General features: G+C 50.7%; 1 long non-coding RNA gene across 1 annotated transcript in view; it reads left to right on the top strand.

Moving 5' to 3' along the window:
- The first annotated feature begins 541 nt into the window (after positions 1-541).
- LOC122390817 overlaps positions 542-19,278 on the top strand; it is a 45,134-nt gene continuing 26,397 nt past the window's right edge. The window contains exon 1 of the long non-coding RNA XR_006258227.1: positions 542-622. This is a non-coding gene — a long non-coding RNA (uncharacterized LOC122390817). The remainder of the gene's footprint in view (positions 623-19,278) is intronic.

Raw genomic sequence — 19,278 nt, forward strand, 5'->3', positions numbered from 1 at the left:
ACCTGCCAGACCTCAACGGGGCGCGGGTTAAAGAACTTATTGAGCTGCGTCTTTTCGTGTCTTTAATTTGCAATTTGCTTAAACCCTCGGTTTTAGCGATTTTTTTTTGCCATTTTTGACGAAAAAAACATGTAGTTACATCAATAAAATCGATAAATCTAAAAAAGTTTTTGAAAAAATTTGCATAACAATTTGACAAAAGCCGTCAAATTGATGAAGGAGAAGGTATACGAAGTTTCAAGTTGATAGCGTAAGCGGTTCGTGAGTTATTCGTGAAAAACGGAGGGGGTCGGATCCGACCCCCCCTCCAGGCGGTCGCGGGTTAGGATGTCATCAATAATGGAGAGACATGGGCCTGGTTACCCCCCATACTCTGCAGTTGCACTGAGCTAGTGTCTGAGTGTTCCTGTCACATTACAGTGACTACCGACCAATATTCCAGGTTGTGGTAGCGCCAGGGTGGGCCAAAACACGATCATCCTTCCGGCTGAAGTCGGTTTCAGCGAGCTGAAGGAGCTGCGGTGCTCACGGAAGACTAAGGAGCGGCTGTCAGTCACCATCGTTGACATCCCGCGACTGAGGGGGCAGCTGCCGAAAGGCCTCGAGCGCCTTACTGTCAGAGGTGAGATACCAGGGATCACACATATGTATTGTCGGTATATGCAAATGGACAGCGGAGACTGTAAATGGACAAACTGATAAGATTCGCTAGTTGTCCCTATCCTATTCGATCCGATGATCCGATCAGATCACACACAAACAACGTTGTTTGTGTGTGATATTGTGGGACTTTCGCGAGTTGCTATCAGGGACCGCGGTTTCCGGGGGGTGGGGTGTGCAATTGTACACCCTGAAAATCCCGAGGGTGTGCAGACATCTATTTTTGCACACCCACAGTTCGTTGTGGGGGCCATGCGGGCTGCTGAGTGCTGAGGGCCTTCACTGGCGCTTGAGTGTACAGGAGGTCTACAAAATAAGTCCTCTCCGTATGCGGGCAGGTGGCGCCCGAGTATCGCTCAGGCGCTAAATGCCCACTGCTGACCCGCATACGGCGGGCATGGGCGGCGCCACCGTGGGGTACATGGGGTACAGTGGCGTATCCAGAAATCAGCGAAAGTGGGGGGGGGCATGGTGCTCGAGGGGGCGACTTTTTCCCTTGAGAGGGGCGCCATTGTCAGCTCGCGACAGGGGCGTCAGTCTAAAATGTGACGTCATGTTCATGCATAATTTACTAGACGCTGCAAAATACGAGTATAAAAACTAGGTTTCGCTGATTTGTCATACAACCCAATTAACCCGCGCCCTGCTGGGGGATGTTTGAACACCCCCACCCCCTTGTGGTTTTTCGCGAATATCAGCGTGGAGCGCCGCCGTTTTTGGTACACCTTATCATACATCAATTCTACACATGTTGTGAAAATTTCAGACCAAGGTCATTCAAGGTCAGGTCACCAGGTCACTTGAAGTGACCTCACCTCATAAAAAGTTTCAATGTCTGCCATTGCTACACCGAGTGACCGATCGCTTTGAAACTTTCAGCGACTGATAAGGGTAGCAGTATCTATAAAATGTATATCTCAGAATTTCGATATCGTTGACCTAAGGTCAGGTCAATTTTGCGACCTCCCCATTATAAGTCAATGGGAGAAAATTGAAATGCGCCTCTTTTGGACGAAAGACATTATAAACACTCCCAAACACTGAATTACAAGTAGTTTAAACACACTGAACATGAAAATGGTGTCCGTGACCCCTATTCATGCCCCTGGGGTCATCTCAGGTCACGAATGGTGTCTAACAGTTTTTCGCAAATAATTTTTAATAAAGGCATGCTAGAGCGGTGAAAACGCCTTAGATGTGTTCCGCTCGACGATACGGATCGACTGATATGCAACATGACCTTTTCCGGTCAGGTCATGACCTTGACCTGACCTTGAGTAATATGATGCCGGTAAAAGTAAGCTCGTACAAGGCTTGGGTCAAAAATTATTGCAGAAAAACTGTTTACGAAAAAATCGGCTATTTTTGCAGTTTTTGCCCCCTGCAGGGAGGGGGGGGGGGTTAATTAGATCAAAAGTTATAAGCGAAAAAAATATCTCCAGCCGTATAGGAGATATCGACGGAAAAGGACAGGGCGCGGGCCGTTTCGGCTTCCCCCCCCCCCTACGGGGGCGGGTTAATTAGTTCAACAGTTATAAGCGAAAAAACCTTTGACCCATTTTTGGCAGAATTTTTACATTTATACCCCCAAACCTCCCCCACCCCTTAACCTTCGCCCCAGTGGGGGGGGGGGGGCATATGTTACCACCCTGTCGCTTTTTTCGCGGGTGAATAAAAAACCGCGTCGCGTAGCGCCGCGCCGCTTGGGGTAGCTTTTGGTACATAAATTTTGGACAATGTGTGAAATTTTTGACCCCAGGTCATGTCAGGTCAGGTCACCAGGTCAAGTTAACTGACCAAGCCTAAAAAAGTTTGCAATCATGTCCAGCCTGCAGTGTTTGTCAGAAAGGTTTTAAACTTCGTGGATTGCATGCTGTTATGGGCACCTACAATTTGCATATCTCGGATTTTTATATCCGTGACCTAAGGTCAGGTCAGTGGCGTGACCTTTCCATTACAAGTCAAAGGAGAAAAATGAAAATGCCTCTAGATCCGTATGTACGCATAGGAACAGTCCAAATATTTCAGAATCACAATGATTTAGTCCACTCGTGATGACCAAGGTGTCATTTTTGCTGATAGCCTCTAGAAAGGTCATCCAAGGTCATTTGAGGCTACAAACAGTTTTTTGCCAATAACTCGCGATTGGAAAGAGATAGAACGCTGGGGATGGTTTCATTGTGTTTGTCTCGTTGAGACGCATCGACTGATATGCAACATGACCTTTTCCGGTCAGGTCATGACCTTGACCTGAGGTCAAATTTTCAAGTTGACCTTTCAAGGTCAAATTATAGTTTATTCGACGCGTCTCGGCGAGGGGAACACGATTCTGGCAATAGAAATGTCGTGGCTTTTTGTAGTCGAAAGTTATTGTCGAAAAACACTTTTCATAAAAACAGCTATTTTTGGAGTTTTTGCCCTCTGGAGGCTAAACCGTTGACCTGAGGTCAATATTGATATGACCTTTTCAAAAGAAGAGTTTAAAGGCTATCAATTGCTTTTCATACGTTTTTCTAGCTACCATAGTTCCTGAGATAGCGGCATGTTTTCTGAAAAAATATAATGACAATTGGCAAATTTTGACTTTGATGACCTCTGGTGACCCCAATATTGCTCTAAGATGAAAAGTGACCAAATACTTTCAAACGTACTTATTGAGAGCTATCGACTGCTTTTTACCGCGTCTTTCTAGCCCTCTTAGTTTTTGAGTTAGAGGTGGGTGGTAACATATGCCCCCCCCCCCACACACTAGGGCGAAGTTGGCTGAAACCGCCACTGGGGCGCGGGTTAACCCGCGCCCGGCTGGGGGTCCTGGATTTCCACGCCCTGCTGGGGGGGGGTGTTTGAACACCCCCCCTTGTAACTCGGCTCCTGGGCCACGTAGCGATACGCGGAAGGCGGCGTTCGAAAGAGCGTCAAAAATAATGACGAAATCACTTCGGTCAATTTTTTGGTCAGGTCAAAGGTCAGGTCACCAGAGGTCATTGAAGGCAAAATTTCGCCGATTTCCAGGTCGAATGGCGAAAATTTCCGAGAAGCCAACGCATAACTCGGGAACCAATAGAGCTACAGCGCCGCGGAAAAGCGCATTCGATAGCCCTATTAACGCCCTTTCTGAGTAATTCTCTCAGATTTGACCTAACGTCAACGGTTTTGCCTGCAGGGGGCAAAAACTGCAAAAATAGCCGATTTTTTCGGAAACAGTTTTTCTGCAATAACTTTTGACCCAAGCCCTGTACGAGCTTACTTTTACCGGCATCGTGTTCCTCTTGTCAAGACGCATCGAATGAACTATAACTTGACCTTGAAAGGTCAACTTGAAAATTTGACCTCAGGTCAAGGTCATGACCTGACCGGAAAGGGTCATGTTGCATATCAGTCGATCCGTATCGTCGAGCTGAACACATCTAAGGCGTTTTCATCGCTCTAGCATGCCTCTATCAAAAGTTATTTGCGAAAAACTGTTAGATACCATTCGTGACCTAAGATGACCTCAGGGCATAAACAAGGGTCACGGACACCATTTTCATGTTCAGTATGTCTAAACCACTTGTAATTCGGTGTTTGAGAGTGTTTATAATGTCTTTCATCCAAAAGAGGCGCATTTCAATTTTCTCCCATTGACTTATAATGGGGAGGTCGCAAAAATGACCTGACCTTAGGTCATCGATATCAAAATTCTGAGATATACATTTTGTACATGCTATTGCTCTTAGCAATCGCTGAAAGTTTCAAAGCGATCGGTCACTCGGTGTAGCTATGACAGACATTGAAACTTTTTATGAGGTGAGGTCACTTCAAGTGACCTGGTGACCTGACCTTGAATGACCTTGGTCTGAAATTTTCACAACATGTGTAGAATTGATGTATGATAAGGTGTACCAAAAACGGCGGCGCTCCGCGCCGCCGTTTTTGAGATATTCCCGAAAAAACACAAGGGGGGGTGTTCAAACACCCCCCCCCCCCAGCAGGGCGCGGATTAACCCTCGCCCTGGCAGGGCATTTTTCATAACACCGTCTGGCAGGGGGGGGGGGGTCGATGCGACCCCCCCTCGCGATTGGCTCCTATGGCACCTAGAAACACCAAATTTGGTAGGTAGGTGGGCCCCCTGGAGTTCTCGCCCCTGTGCAAATTTGGTTGCTCTAGGTCAGTATTTAGGGGGGTTTTTGGGGGTATAAATGTAAAAATTTCGCTAAAAACAGGTCAAAAGGTTTTCGCTTATAACTTTTAATCTAATTAAGATAGAGCAAAAGTAAAAGCACCAGTGAACTCAGCACGTCAAGGCCCGTCGAATGATATACTTTTTAGCTTGCTTAACCCGCGCCGTGCTGGTGGCCTGAACTTTCCGCCGAGTGCTGGGGGGGGGGGCGTTTTCACGCCCCCCCCCCGTCTAACTCGGCTCCTGGGCCACGTAGCGACACGCGGTAAGCGGCAATCGAAAGAGCGTCAAAAATAAGGACGAAAACACTTCGGTCATTTTTTTGGGTCAGGTCAAAGGTCAGGTCACCAGAGGTCACCAAAGGTAAAATGTTGACTATTTCAACATTTTGGAAACTGCCAACGGCTATCTCGGGAACCGATAGAGCTACAGCGCCGCGGAAAAGCGCATTCGATAGCCCTTTTACAGACCTTTCTGAGTAATGTTCTCAGATTTGACCTCAGGTCAACGGTTTAGCCTCCAGAGGGCAAAAACTTAAAAAATAGCCGTTTTTACGAAAAACGTTTTTTCGTCAATAACTTTTGACTCATAAGCGCCATGACATTACTTTTGCCAGCATCGTGTTCCTCTCGTCGAGACGCGTCGAATGAACTATTTGTTGACCTTGAAAGGTCATTTTGAAAATTTGACCTCAGGTCAAGGTCATGACCTGACCGAAAAGGGTCATGTTGCATATCAGTCGATCCGTATCGTCGAGCTGAACACATCTGACGTGTTTTCACCGCTCTAGCACGTCTCTATCAAAAGTTATAGCCAAAAAAACTGCTGGCGACCGTTCATGACCTGAGATGACCTCAGGGGCACACAGAGGGGTCACAGGTGCATTTTTCCTATTCAGTGTGTCATGTTTACCTATGAACCGATGTTTGAGAGCGTTTTGAACGATATTCGTCCAAAAGAGGCGCATTTCAATTTTCTCCCATTGACTTATAATGGAGAGGTCGCAAAATTGACCTGACCTTAGGTCACAGATATCAAAAATCCGAGATATACATTTTATACATACTGTTACTCATATCAATCGCTGAAAGTTTCAAAGTGATCGTTCAGTCGGTGTAGCTATAGCGAGCCTTTGAACTTTTTCTGAGGTAAGGTCACTTGACGTGACCTGGTGACCTGACCTTGAACGGCCTAGGTCTGAAATTTTCACAACATGTGCGGAAATGATGTAGGAACACGTGTACCAAAAACGGCGGCGCTGCGCGCCGCCGTTTTTGAGATATTCGCGAAAAACCTGAGGGGGGGGGGGCGTAAAAACGCCCCCCCCAGCACGGCGCGGGTTAAGTGTACTTAAAGTTTTTCTTAAATTTTAAGTAAACTTAAATTAATAAATTAAGTTCAAGTTAACCAACTTGCATCATATCGCATACCATTCGATTCGGCTGATCACCAGGAACACAATGATACCATTTTTTAAGCTCTAGCGTCATTATGTGCCAAGTTATTGGCAAAAACGTCATTTGACCTCAGTTGACCTCATTTGACCTGACCCATGGATAAGTACACCAAACAAAGAAGCACCAAGTGACCTGCTGAAGTACTGTGGTTTCAAAGCACAAAAGGGATAGAACGAAGCGGATATCTCCAGTATTTTCCGAATTTAGTATTTTCCCATAGGCTTAACATTACGACGTAATGACCTCTAACTGACCTCAGGTCAGTGACCTAAAAAAACCCGAACTATATGTTATACAACTCGGTGAACTTAGCACATCCTGAAAGTTTGAAGGAAATCAATCAAAAACTGTGAGTTGGACAGGTGCAAAAAGAAAATTGAAATTTGACCATGACCTTGTACCGGTTTTTCTGACCTGGTGACCTGACCCAAGGTCACCCGGACCTGAAATTTTCGGGTCATATGTAAAAATGTTGCCCCATAGACTGTGCCAAATTTGGTGGCGATGCGCGCCGCCGTTTTTACGCTATCTTCGAAAAACCTTAAGGGGGGTCGCCTCGACCCCCCCCCTGCCAGGGCGATGGTTAACCCTCGCCGGCCGAGGGGGGGGGGGCGGGTGCCGCCCCCCCCATAGGGTTTTTTCGCGATAGCTCCGAACACGCTGGCGATAGAGAGCTGAAACTTGGCATACCTGACCTTTGATCCAAGCCGCATCTTTTGACACCAACTGCATTTTTGGGTCAGGTCAGGTCACTGACCTATGACGTCATAAGTGAACCTCTGCACGGTCTTCAGATGTCGCAACTTCGCAACGCCCTCACTGCCAGAGGAGATGTCACAGGGAAATGAAACTTGCAGGATCTAGTATCCATTATGAGTCCCACAACTTGTATATCTCGGATTTTTCCTAAAGGTCATATGAGGTCAGGTCATTTTCGTGACCTCACCATTATAAGTCAATGGGGAAAAATTCAAACTGCTATTCTGGCGCCGGGAACGATCTCCAACTATCTCAAGCACACAGAATCGTGATTTGATGCACTCCTTGCAAGGTTAGATGCGTCACTTTTGCAATGTTGACCTTGCGTGACGTCATTTATGACGTCATCAAGGTCACATTAGTGTTTCGTCAATAACTCTTGATCAAAGTGAGCTAGCGAGTCGGGAAAGCCACCAATGGACTCAGGAAGGTCTGCCGAATCGAATGATATGCGACATGACCTCTTTCGACCAACTTCGTGACCTGGGGGTGCTGACCTGACCTTGACCTGAGGTCAACACCCCAAGTTGACCTGACCCGGACAAAAAGTATATCATTCGACGCGCCTGAGCGAGGCGAACACGATGCTGCCAAAATCGGCGCTCTGCGGCCGTTTTTTGCGAAGTTATTCACCAAAAACTGAACCGTACCCTGGGGCACTTGACCTGACCTCAGAGGTCACCGGTTGACCTAGGACCTTAAAATCGGGTACCAATCTCTGCGTCTCGTAACGGCGCACACGCTCGTTTTTTCCGCGACGCGCTAGCTCCACCAGGGGCGAAACGGCGAGGGGGGGGTCGTACCCGCCCCCCCCCCCCCCTCGGCCGGCGCGTATGTAGAAAACCAATAGGTCCGGCGAGGGTTAATATTGACCTAGAGGAACCAAAGTTGCACAGGGGTGAGAACTCCAGGAGGCCCACATATATACCAATTTTAATGTTTCTAGTTGTCATAGGAGCCAATCGCGAGGGAGAGGGGTCGCATCGACCTTCCCCCCTGCCAGGCCGTGTTATGAAAAATGCCCTGCCAGGGCGAGGTTTAATATTTGTGTACGACTCAACTCTGACTCAACTCAACAGCTCAACATTTTATCTGACCGACCCAAACCCGACTCATTTGTTTTGAGTCAAAGCTGAGTCAAATTTCTGACTCGACTCATGAGTTGAGCACAACTCTGGGCCTCGGTTCACTTTTTAGAGTTTTACATGTTTCTAGGCTAGTTTTTGGAGCTGAATTCGAGTTAAGCCACCATTTCAACATTTACGAAGTAGTTTTAGTGCCTTTGTAACATGTTTCGAAGCTGTCAGAGGCGGTTGACACCTACTACGAATAACCGGCAGAACCCCTACTGGTTGACCTGACCTGGCCTGACCCGACCAGGCCTAAAAGCATATAGACATCGTCTGTGATCCAAACTTACATGCTACTCGTGATCGGTTAAGAAAAAACATGGCAGATGAACGTGTTGGCTCTAGTTGTGTTGTCTTTGACTTATTGCATGTTCTTAACCCTCGCCCGCACATGCCATTTTCCCATCCTAGAATGCACATGGGGGGGGGGGTTGCCAACCCCCCCCCCCCGCGCCATTTCGTTCCTGTTGGAGATAGAGCTTAGCGGTAAAGACCAAAAAGATTCTTTGGGAAGAGACGAATCCAATGATACCCAGTTTTACCTTCTCAGGTCAGTCATTGACCTTCCAGGTCAGGTCAAACTAAAAAATGTTGCTGTTTTGGGTCACCGTTGGATATCAAGTGGGCTGCTTATCAAATACCAATGACGATGCTGTTTTCTGATGCCAAGCCAGCTAGAACCTCTGTGTCACACTACCTGACCAGATTTTTGCTGCTGAGGTCATTTCAGGTCAAGTTAGGTCAAGGTCAATCATATGTGTTTGTATGTCTGTGTGTGTCTGTGTGTATACTGATGTGTGCACCGAATGTTTTTGGGTCCATATTACATGAAATCATGATCTGAGAAGCTTTTACCAAAAATGCAGTAAAAAAACTTCACAAAAAGTAAATTCAGCTTGCCTAAAACGCAATTATCTTAGATGACCTAGGTTGACCTTGACCCTGACCTTGACCCCTGTAAATCGTCGAACAACATGTTCCATGATAGGTGGGAGGTAAGACTGGCAAAAAAAAAGCCGAAATCAGGGTGTCAAAAGCTCACAAGGCCCATGGCAAACGCAAGATGTTGAGAATTGGCCATTTGGGTCATGACATGACCTGAAAAACAAGGTCATATCTCCGAAACCAAAAATCACAGAAACTTGAAATTTTCAGTGGACATCAAGAAAGCATAGAGGAGCAGCTATACGAAAAATCAGCCTTCTAGCTCTAAAAATGTTGAGTGCAGAGCAGAAAGACTACCTGGGGGGGGGGGGTGGCAACCCCCCCCCCCCCCCCATGTGCGGGCGAGGGTTAACCTGCGCCCCGTTGGGCTCTGCCGAGCAACGCGCACTGTTGGGGGAGGGGGGCCATTTTGGCCCCCCTAAGATCTCGAGAACCACGCAACCTAGCAAGAAGTGGCAAACGGTGTTGGATAGCCCTATCAGGGAACTACCTTGTGACCCAATTTTATTGACCTAGGTCAAACCGATGACGTCACAGGTCAGGTCAAAGGTCCAATTTTCACCGTTTATAGGCATTTTAACCCTCGCCGGACCTATTGGTTTTCTACATACGCGCCGGCCGAGGGGGTGCGGGTACGACCCCCCCCCCTCGCCGTTTCGCCCCTGGTGGAGCTAGCGCGTCGCGGAAAAAACGAGCGTGTGCGCCGTTACGAGACGCAGAGATTGGTACCCGATTTTAAGGTCCTAGGTCAACCGGTGACCTCTGAGGTCAGGTCAAGTGCCCCAAGGTACGGTTCAGTTTTTGGTGAATAACTTCGCAAAAAACGGCCGCAGAGCGCCGATTTTGGCAGCATCGTGTTCGTCTCGCTCAGGCGCGTCGAATGATATACTTTTTGTCCGGGTCAGGTCAATTTGGGGTGTTGACCTCAGGTCAAGGTCAGGTCAGCACCCCCAGGTCACGAAGTTGGTCGAAAGGGGTCATGTCGCATATCATTTGATTCGGCAGGTCTTCCTGAGTCCATTGGTGGCTTTCCCGACTCGCTAGCTCAATTTGATCAAGAGTTATTGACGAAAAACTAATATGACCTTGATGACGTCATAACTGACGTCACGCAAGGTCAACATTGCAAAAGTGACGCATCTAACCTTGCAAGGAGTGCATCAAATCACAATTCTGTGTGCTTGAGATAGTTGGAGATCGTTCCCGGCGCCAGAATAGCAGTTTGATTTTTTCCCCATTGACTTATAATGGTGAGGTCACGAAAATGACCTGACCTCATATGACCTTTAGGAAAAATCCGAGATATAAAAGTTGTGGGACTCATAATGGATACTAGATCCTGCAAGTTTCATTTCCCTGTGACATCTCCTCTGGCAGTGAGGGCGTTGCGAAGTTGCGACATCTGAAGACCGTGCAGAGGTTCACTTATGACGTCATAGGTCAGTGACCTGACCTGATCCAAAAATGCGGTTGGTGTCAAAAGATCCCGCTTGGATCAAAGGTCAGGTATGCCAAGTTTCAGCTCTCTATCGCCAGCGTGTTCGGAGCTATCGCGAAAAAAACCCTATGGGGGGCGGCACCCTCCCCCCCCCCTCGGCCGGCGAGGGTTAAGAAAAGCGTTGAAAATCGAGTAAAATGCATTTCATTGAAAATCATCGATGGGGAAATGTTCTTCAAACACATATTTTGCTATTTGAGGTCACTCATACCAGGTCAGGTCACAGATGTCAGGTCACTGACCTTTGGTGATTAGGCGCTGTATGTCAGCTGTGGCGCCGTACCTCCTACGGACTGTCAACAAATCACTCGTGACGTCTCGGTTCCCAGAGTCGTGGCGGTTGGGTACTGTCGTTCCTATCTATAAACAGGCCGGTGACTGCTTCTAACTTTCGGCCTATCACTCTACTGTCACACTTGTCAAAAATCGTGGAGAAAGTTGTCTCCAATCAGCTTTCTGTCTACATTTCACGCACAAATCTTCTCCACAAACGACAGTACGCATACCGCCGCTGCCACTCCACCGAGGACGCCGTGCTCGATGCTGTCGACTGCATTGCTCAAAACATCGACTCAGGCTTCGTCTCAGCTCTCATCGCTGCTGACTTGAGCAAGGCGTTCGACAGCGTCGACCACGGTGCCCTCCTGTGCAAACTGGGGTGGTATGGAGTGGATCCCTCGTGGTTTGCCAGCTACCTGGGCGGCCGTAGCCAGGTGGTCCGGGGTGGTAGCGCCACCCCGGTTGCAGTCTCCCACGGCGTGCCACAGGGATCCATAATCGGGCCGATCCTGTTCAGTCTCTTCTGCAACGACCTACCGTCTCACCTTGACGTCGAACCCGTCATCTACGCCGACGACATTCACTTGCTGGACCGGGCTAAGCCTGAACCTCAAAATTTAATCGCTCTTAAAGCACGGCTTGAAAACACTCTTTCGATCATGCAAAATTGGTACCGTTCAAACTCACTCAAAATGAACCCTCAAAAAACCGAATTTATCATGATTAGCTCTCGTCAAAACATTCAGAAAACGGAGGACTTCAACATAGTCATTGACGACGTCTCAGTGACACCCTCTGGCTCCCTCCGCATGCTGGGAGTCGTCCTCGACCCAGTCCTGTCTTGGGAGAAACATGTTGGCCACGTTGTTCAGAAATGTAACTGTCTTCTCATCTCCTTCTACCGTTTTCGGCACCACTTCTCCCAAGACGTACTACAAAAACTTATCAGCATTCACGTCTTCCCATACATCACCTACTGTCTTTCGGTTTGGGGTGGAGCCAGCAAAAATCAACTTTTCAGGATAAAAAAAAAACTATCAACTTCGCTGCGCGGGTGGTAACGGGGGCACGGCGTACAGACAGGATTGGCCCGACGCTCCGGGCTCTGGGATGGGAGCGGGTGGAGCGGTTGGTCGAGATGAAGGACGCCATCAACCTTCACAAGCTCCTGATCCAGGAGCTCGGACCACCAGCAGTCCGATCTATGTTCGTGGCCCGATCGGCTGTCTCCCACCGCTCCACCCGTTCCACCGAGGCGGGCCGCCTTGAGCTGCCGCGGTGCCGGCTGGTCGGCACCCAGCGCGGATTTCGATATCGTGCCGCGGCAACGTGGAACATGTTGTCACCAACTGTCACCAACATCAGACCTGCCCGAGAGTTCAAACGCGCTATTCGATAGAAAGTGCCATAGAGCTGTCGCTGCTACTAGTCACACAGTGCATTCATTTTGTGTTTAAATTTCATGCAACACAATATGCGAAGTCTTCGCTTTTAGCCTTACATTTTAAACCTTCACCTTTTATGAATTCACCTTTTATGAATTTTCACCTTTTATGAATTTTCACCTTTTATGAATATGGCGAGTGTCTGCTCTTATGTCTCGTTTTATTATGTCGTTCGATGAGTGTGCTATCTTGTATTGACGCAAATCCCGAAAAGCCATCATGTGGACGGATTTTAGATGAATACATATGTAGACATGGCCGTGATAGACTTTATGCAAAACATTAGTCACATTGTATTGGCAAGCAAGACCAGTTCGAAACCAAAGTCCAAGTTCAGTTCAAGTCCCCATTTCCAAGCGTAGCCCCCCGCTCCAGACCGAATCCCCCCGTCAATGACAATGACCTTCAGACGACCTTTCGTCCGAGAAGGTTCCAGGAGAAAACCCAATCGGCGGCTGCCCTGGCGTCGCAGCGCCAGCCAATCAGCAGCCGCCATCACTGCCACAGCCGTCGCCGCAGAGCACGGCAAATAGCCCACGGCGCGTGAGCTGTAGCCGCGGGCGCTCGCAGCGGCAGAGTTCCACTTCCGACTCTGACTCAGTCGGTCTCGGAGCGGCAGTCCATTCATTGGCGGCAGTTCATTCATTGCCAACATATAGCCGCCCGAGCAATAGGCGGCGGCACAGGAGAAGGAGCCCTCCTACACTCCTCCCCGCTTACAAAGAGGCGCCAGCCGCATGAGGCCCGCAGGCTCCAGCGCGCGTCCCCTGGGAACCAGAATAAAAATGCGTCACAACGAGTGACGCCCACAACGCGATATATACAAACGACATAAAAGGTCAGCTCGGGTCATCGGGGCACGAGACAGGACACACATCAGCCGGTAAGGATAAGATGAGACCCACTGCCGTACGTTCCGCCACTTACGACGCCACGCGCTAGTCGCTCGACGCGTTCAGATCGCGTCCATCTGGGCTCTGCTGGCCAGTCAAAGCTCAAGATAAAGCGCGCTAAAGGCAGCTGCGGCTGGGCAGTGTTGCGATCAGGTGTCTTACATTACGGCTACATATCGGTCAGGGGGCCGACGCTCACGCTTAGAGCGTCTCGGAGCCACCGGGGGTACCGCACTGCGAGGCAGCGGTATCGGCCGGAAGGTCACACGGAGACCAACCGACTGCTCTGCACCCTGTGAAACGGCAGCCTCAGCTGGAGGCTCAGCTGCAGAGCGCGTCGGCACTTCAGTTGCGCTCCCTGGGACAGCACAGAGACTCGTCCCCGCGACAGGCGGTGACCCAGCGGTCTCCGTCTCTGTCACACTCGCCGACTGACCGGCCTGCTCAGCTGAGTCTGAGCGGCCACTTACCCGGTCTGCCGCGCCACTGGCGGCTGGATCTGGCTCTGTCGTGTTACCAGAGGGCACGGTACATGGCTTTAACCTATTGTGGTGCACACACAACATTTTCCCGTCCTCCAGTCTGACACGATAGTTAAGATCCCCTCGCTTGGCGACAATTACCACGGGTTTCCAGGGCCTCATGAACTTGTGATATTCACCACGCTTGGCAACACCACGAAACAGCATGGCCCGATCACCCACACTGTAATGAAATTCATTCATTTTCCGTTCATACAAACGCTTGTTCTGAGTGTGCCTCCTATCAGACACGCTGAGGGCCTCTCGGTACGCGCTACGGAGACCGCTACACAGCTCGTCTACATACTCCGCGGCGGACCGAGCACGGGCCGTGGTAGGGGAGTCTATCTCAGCGTCAATGGGCAGGTTCGGCTCCCGGCCGAACATCAAAAAGAAGGGACTATACCCCAACGACCTGTGAATCTGGGCACGGTAACCGAGCATCAGCAGCGGCAGGTGGCGGTCCCACTCGCTGTGATTATCCGTCAGGTACTTCGCCAGCATCCCTAGGATGGTCCGATTGACCCGCTCGCAGCGGCTGTTTCCCTGTGGATGGAAAGCAGTGGTGCTCGTTTTCTGTATGCCCATGATTCGGCACAGCTGCAGCTCCGACATCACCTGGCTTCTGAAATTAGCGGCACAGTCAGAGTGAAGACGCTTGGGACACCCAAAGCGGGAAAACACTTGTGACGCCAGAGTCTCCGCGACCGTCACAGCCAGCATGTCAGGAAGCGGGAACACCTCCACCCAGCGGGTGAAGTGATCACAGACCACCAGCAGGTGTCTGTTGCCACGCGCTGTAGTGGGAAGGTCGGTCAAAAAGTCAATGGACACCACCTCCTAGGGCTCAGTTGCGTACAACTCGCCCATAGACGCTCGGGGTGGCGGGTTGGGGGAGCTGCGGCCGGCACAGCGGTCGCATTGCTGACAGAACTTCTCCACATCTGAACACATCCCCAGCCAAAAGAATCGTCTCTGAGCCTGCTTAAACAACTTCTCATGACCGAAGTGTCCTCCACACGGGCCTGCATGCAGAGAAGTGAGCACACCTGCCACAAGCTCGGACGGAATTACCACTTGCAGCGCCTCAGGAGCCTGCGGACGGCTGCGGTACACTTTGAAAATGACGCCGTCGAGGAGGCGTAGCCGTGACCAGTGTCTCAGCCACGGCCTCACAGCGCTCGAGACGCTGTGGCGAGAGGGGCACCAGCCGGTCGCAAGTAACCGTGCCAGCTCGGCCAGCACCTCATCCTTACCCTGCTCACTCTGAATGAAACTGAGGGGCCATTGGCCAATTGAACGCAGAAATGTGCTGGCAGCTCTCCGTCTGACAGCCCACATCTTCAACCTTCGGCGGCCGCCTGCTGAGGCCGTCGGCTGCTGAGTTCTGCGCACCAGGACGATACACGATCTGAAATTGGAAATTACCGAGAATCTCCAGCCACCGGGCCAGCATACCCGAGGGATTTCTGAAGTTTTAAAGCCACTGAAGACTGCTGTGGTCCGTGCGCAGCGTAAACTCTCGGCCCTTCAAGTAATGAGAGAATTCCTGAACAAAAACGACACACGCTAAAAGCTCCTTCTTCGTAGTACTGTAATTTTTCTGAGACTTCGACAACTGATGACTACCGTAGGCTATCACTCGTTCGACACCATCCTGCTCCTGTAAAAGGACAGCGCCGATTCCCAGGTCGCTCGCGTCACAGTCCAGACAGAACTTCCCAGCTCCGTCACCGAACCTGGGAAAGCTGATCACTGGGGCCTCCGTCAGAGCTTTCTTCAAGCTTACAAAGGCTTCCTCAGCTGCCGTCGACCACTGAAACGGGACATCTTTGTTCGTGAGACGAAACAATGGAGCTGCAATGGATGCAAAGTTCTGCACGTACTTCCGAAAATACGAGCACAGTCCCAGGAAACTGGACAGCTCCTTGGCCGTCCGCGGCTGTGGCCAGTCCGTCACCTTGCTCACCTTTTCTGGGTCAGTCGCCATACCCTGACCCGAGATCACATGTCCGAGGAACTTCACCTCCTTCCTGAAAAATTGACACTTCGCCAGATTGAGCGTCAGTCCGGCAGCGCGCAGCCGGAAAAGCGCATCATCCAGAGCTTTCAAAACTTCCGAGAACGACTTACCATGCAAGATGATATCGTCAAAGTAATGAAGACAAGCTTCAGATGGCATGTCACCCAGCACAATGTTCAGCAATCGGCAGCACGTGAAAGGGGCTGAACTCAATCCAAAACACATGCGCTTGTACCTATAGTTGCCTAGAGGTGTAGTGATTGTGGCCTTATCCCGGTCAGCTGGGTCAATCGTTACCTGATGGTACGCTGCATTCATATCAAGTGCACAATACAAAGAAGATCCAGCCAGCGCGTCCAGAGTATCATCAATGCGCGGGATGGGAAATACGGGTAACCGGGTGCATGCATTCAGTTTCCGCATATCAGCACAAATGCGAATTTCATCCGATTTTTTCTTAACGAGACAAATTGGTGACGCCCAGCTACCATCCGACTCCTCCAAAACGCCGTCTTTAACCAACTGGTCTAATTGCTCTCGCACCTGCTCTTTCAAGTGAGGAGGAATTCGCCGAGGAGCCTGACTAATGGGAGGATGGTCACCAGTATCAATCTGGTGAGTCACGAGAGAAGTGTGACCAACGTGACCGTCAAACATGTTACTGTACTTTTTGAGCACCGCAAACAGTTCTTTGCGCTGTGAATCGGTCAGGTCAGTCTCAGAAAGGTCAACACTGGATTCAATGTCCACCGTTTTAGTTGGCTCGGACTCGGATTCCGGTGAGAGCTCCTCAAAGCTCACCTCCAAATCAGCCACGGGACAGTGTTTGGGAATGGTCACATTTTCTGATGTCACATTCCTAACCAGGAGCGGAATGGTTGAATCGGTCACAGTCGCGATACATCTTACCACTTCCACACCTGGGAGAGACAGACACGGTTCCACAAGGACAGGGCCGGTATAATCACAATTGTGGGCGTATCCCTTCACGAAACATTCAGCCGCCGGGGGAAGGGAGAAATCACTGCCCACCACAGCTCGTCCCACAGACGTTTTCTCGGCTGAGATCGATCGCACCTGGTTCTGCTCAGTCAACAACAGACGCCGGCCCGACAGGTCAATCACACAGGGCACCACACGGAGAAAATCAAGACCGAGGAGACATGGGACATCAATTGGCTCAGTGACATAGAATGTGACAACGTGACTCTGGTCTGCTATCTTTACCGGCACTTTTACAAGACCAATCAACGGCAACTCCTCCTGTGAGGCTGTCTTTGCCTTTGTCGCTGTTTTCAATAGGGTCACACGAGGAAGAACGTCAAGCAGGGACTTATTTATCACGTTAATAGACGACCCAGTGTCTAACAAAAATTTACACGACACGCCTGCAACGGTCCCTGAAAAGGTCATGACTCAGTGGCGCAGCCAGGGGGGGGTCAGAGGGTCAGCTGACCCCCCCGAAATTTCTGTCAGGGGCCCGCTCGAGAGAGAGAGAGAGAGGGAGAGAGAGAGAGAGAGAGAGAGAGAGAGAGAGAGAGAGAGAGAGGAGAGAGAGAGAGGGGGGAGGAGAGAGGTCCTAATCTAACCGGACGAGAAAACTGGCCCGGGCCCCCTGGGTGGATGGGGCCCGGGCCCCCCGTCGATGGGTCCGGGCCCCGGGCCTCTGGTGGACGGGGCCCGGACCCCCGGTTGGATGGGGCCCGGGCCCCCGGGAGAACTGGCTCGGGCCCCTGGGAGAACGGGCCCGGACCCCCTGGGTGGATGGGGCCCGGGCCCCCGGGAGAACGGGCCCGGGCCCCCGGGAGAACTGGCCCGGGCCCCTGTGTGGATGGGGCCCGGGCCCCCCGTGGATGGGTCCGGAGCCCCGGGAGAGCGGGCCCCGGATGGACGAGGCCCGGACCCCCCGTTGGATGGGGCCCGGGCCCCCGGGAGAACTGGCTCGAGCCCCTCATTCGTGCTTTATACTGTACGTACTTTTGCCATGCGTACTTTTGTCCTTGACGTAGTTTTGTCCATGCGTACTTTATACTGTACGAACATTTGCGATACGTACTTTTGTCCTACGTGCCAGGGGCGTCGCCACAGATTTTCGACAGGGGGGACGGATCGGCCGACTAAAAACCCAACATTGGGTATCGTTACCGTACTTTTTCAGGCCGATGCACTATCTGTTCAACGATACTGGGCTGAATTCCTACGCGGTACGCGTCTGAAGTATTCATTTTTACACGGGTAACCAGAGCCTCCGGTCTTCTATCAGGGTATAATTGTTGGCATGCATGCCGTCAATCTGATAGTTAACTGTTAATGTATATATCATACGTGGTGGTTGCTTTAGGTATTTGTCACAACTCTGAACTCATAATCTCTTTTGGTCTCCAGTATGAATGGGCGGGGCGGGTCGGCGCGAAGCGCCGCGAGATTTTCGTCGAGGTCGGAAATGTATATGCATAGATGTCGCTACAATAGCTTGACATGCAGTGCAAATTGTAGCAGACAGCAGTAGTTTCCCCTACCAAAGTAGTGGTTTTCTACCACAGACGCTCGTCGAGGTCGGAAATTCCAAATACGCCTGGGTGGATGGGGCCCGGGCTCCGTGGATGGGTCCGGGCCCCCTGGAGAACGGGCCCCGGGTGGACGGGGCCCGGATCCCCGGTTGGATGGGGCCCCGGCCCCCGTGAGAACGGGCCCGGGCCTCCCGGAGAACGGGCCCGGGCCCCCGGGAGAACTGGCCCGGGCCCCTGGGAGAACGGGCCCGGGCCCCCTTTGTGGATAGGGCCCGCCCGGGCTTCCCGTGGACGGGTCCGGGGCCCCGGGAGCACGGGGCCGCTTGGGCGATTGTCTCGCGGTAATTTTTGTAGGGTAGCTGCATCCCTTCTAACAAAGGTCGGGTACTGTTGATCTATGTGAGTGACCCCCACTGCACGTGCAAAATACAAAAAGAAGAGGAGCCAAATTTGTTCCCATTTCAATAACTCGGTAATTACTGAGGCGATTTCGCTGAAACTTGGCATACAGGTAGGCAGGGGCGCCGCCACGGATTTTTGACTGGGGGGGACGGACTGACCGACTGAAAACCCAAAAGTGGGCATTCTTACCGTGGCTTTTTCGGTCCGATGCATTCAAAGTTTAAAGCAAATATGCCACTTTTAACATTGGGTTTTGAACTGAAGTAACAGTTTTGTAGCTTGAGCTGAGACGAGAACAAATCAGGAGCTTTTATGGCTCAACGATCACCCTAGCCAAAGATATCGGTATCGATTTTAGGTTTGAAGACTGAAGTCATTCCCATAATTACACTTTGTCATTCCCTTGCCGAGGAATCCATTTCCTTACGGAAAAATGCCAGCCAATCAGCATTCAGCTGGTTTGAACTTCGTAATCACTTATAGGTAATGCATATTGCATACCCGCGTGGGGGAGGAGGCGTTGTATAGTTACAATCTCTCTGTCTGGCTTGTACATGAATCGGCGCGAAGCGCCGCGAAAATTGGCAAAATACATC

The sequence above is a fragment of the Amphibalanus amphitrite genome, unplaced genomic scaffold (assembly GCF_019059575.1).
Source record: "Amphibalanus amphitrite isolate SeventyFive unplaced genomic scaffold, NRLGWU_Aamphi_draft 000410F_arrow, whole genome shotgun sequence".
NCBI lineage: Eukaryota > Metazoa > Arthropoda > Thecostraca > Balanomorpha > Balanidae > Amphibalanus > Amphibalanus amphitrite.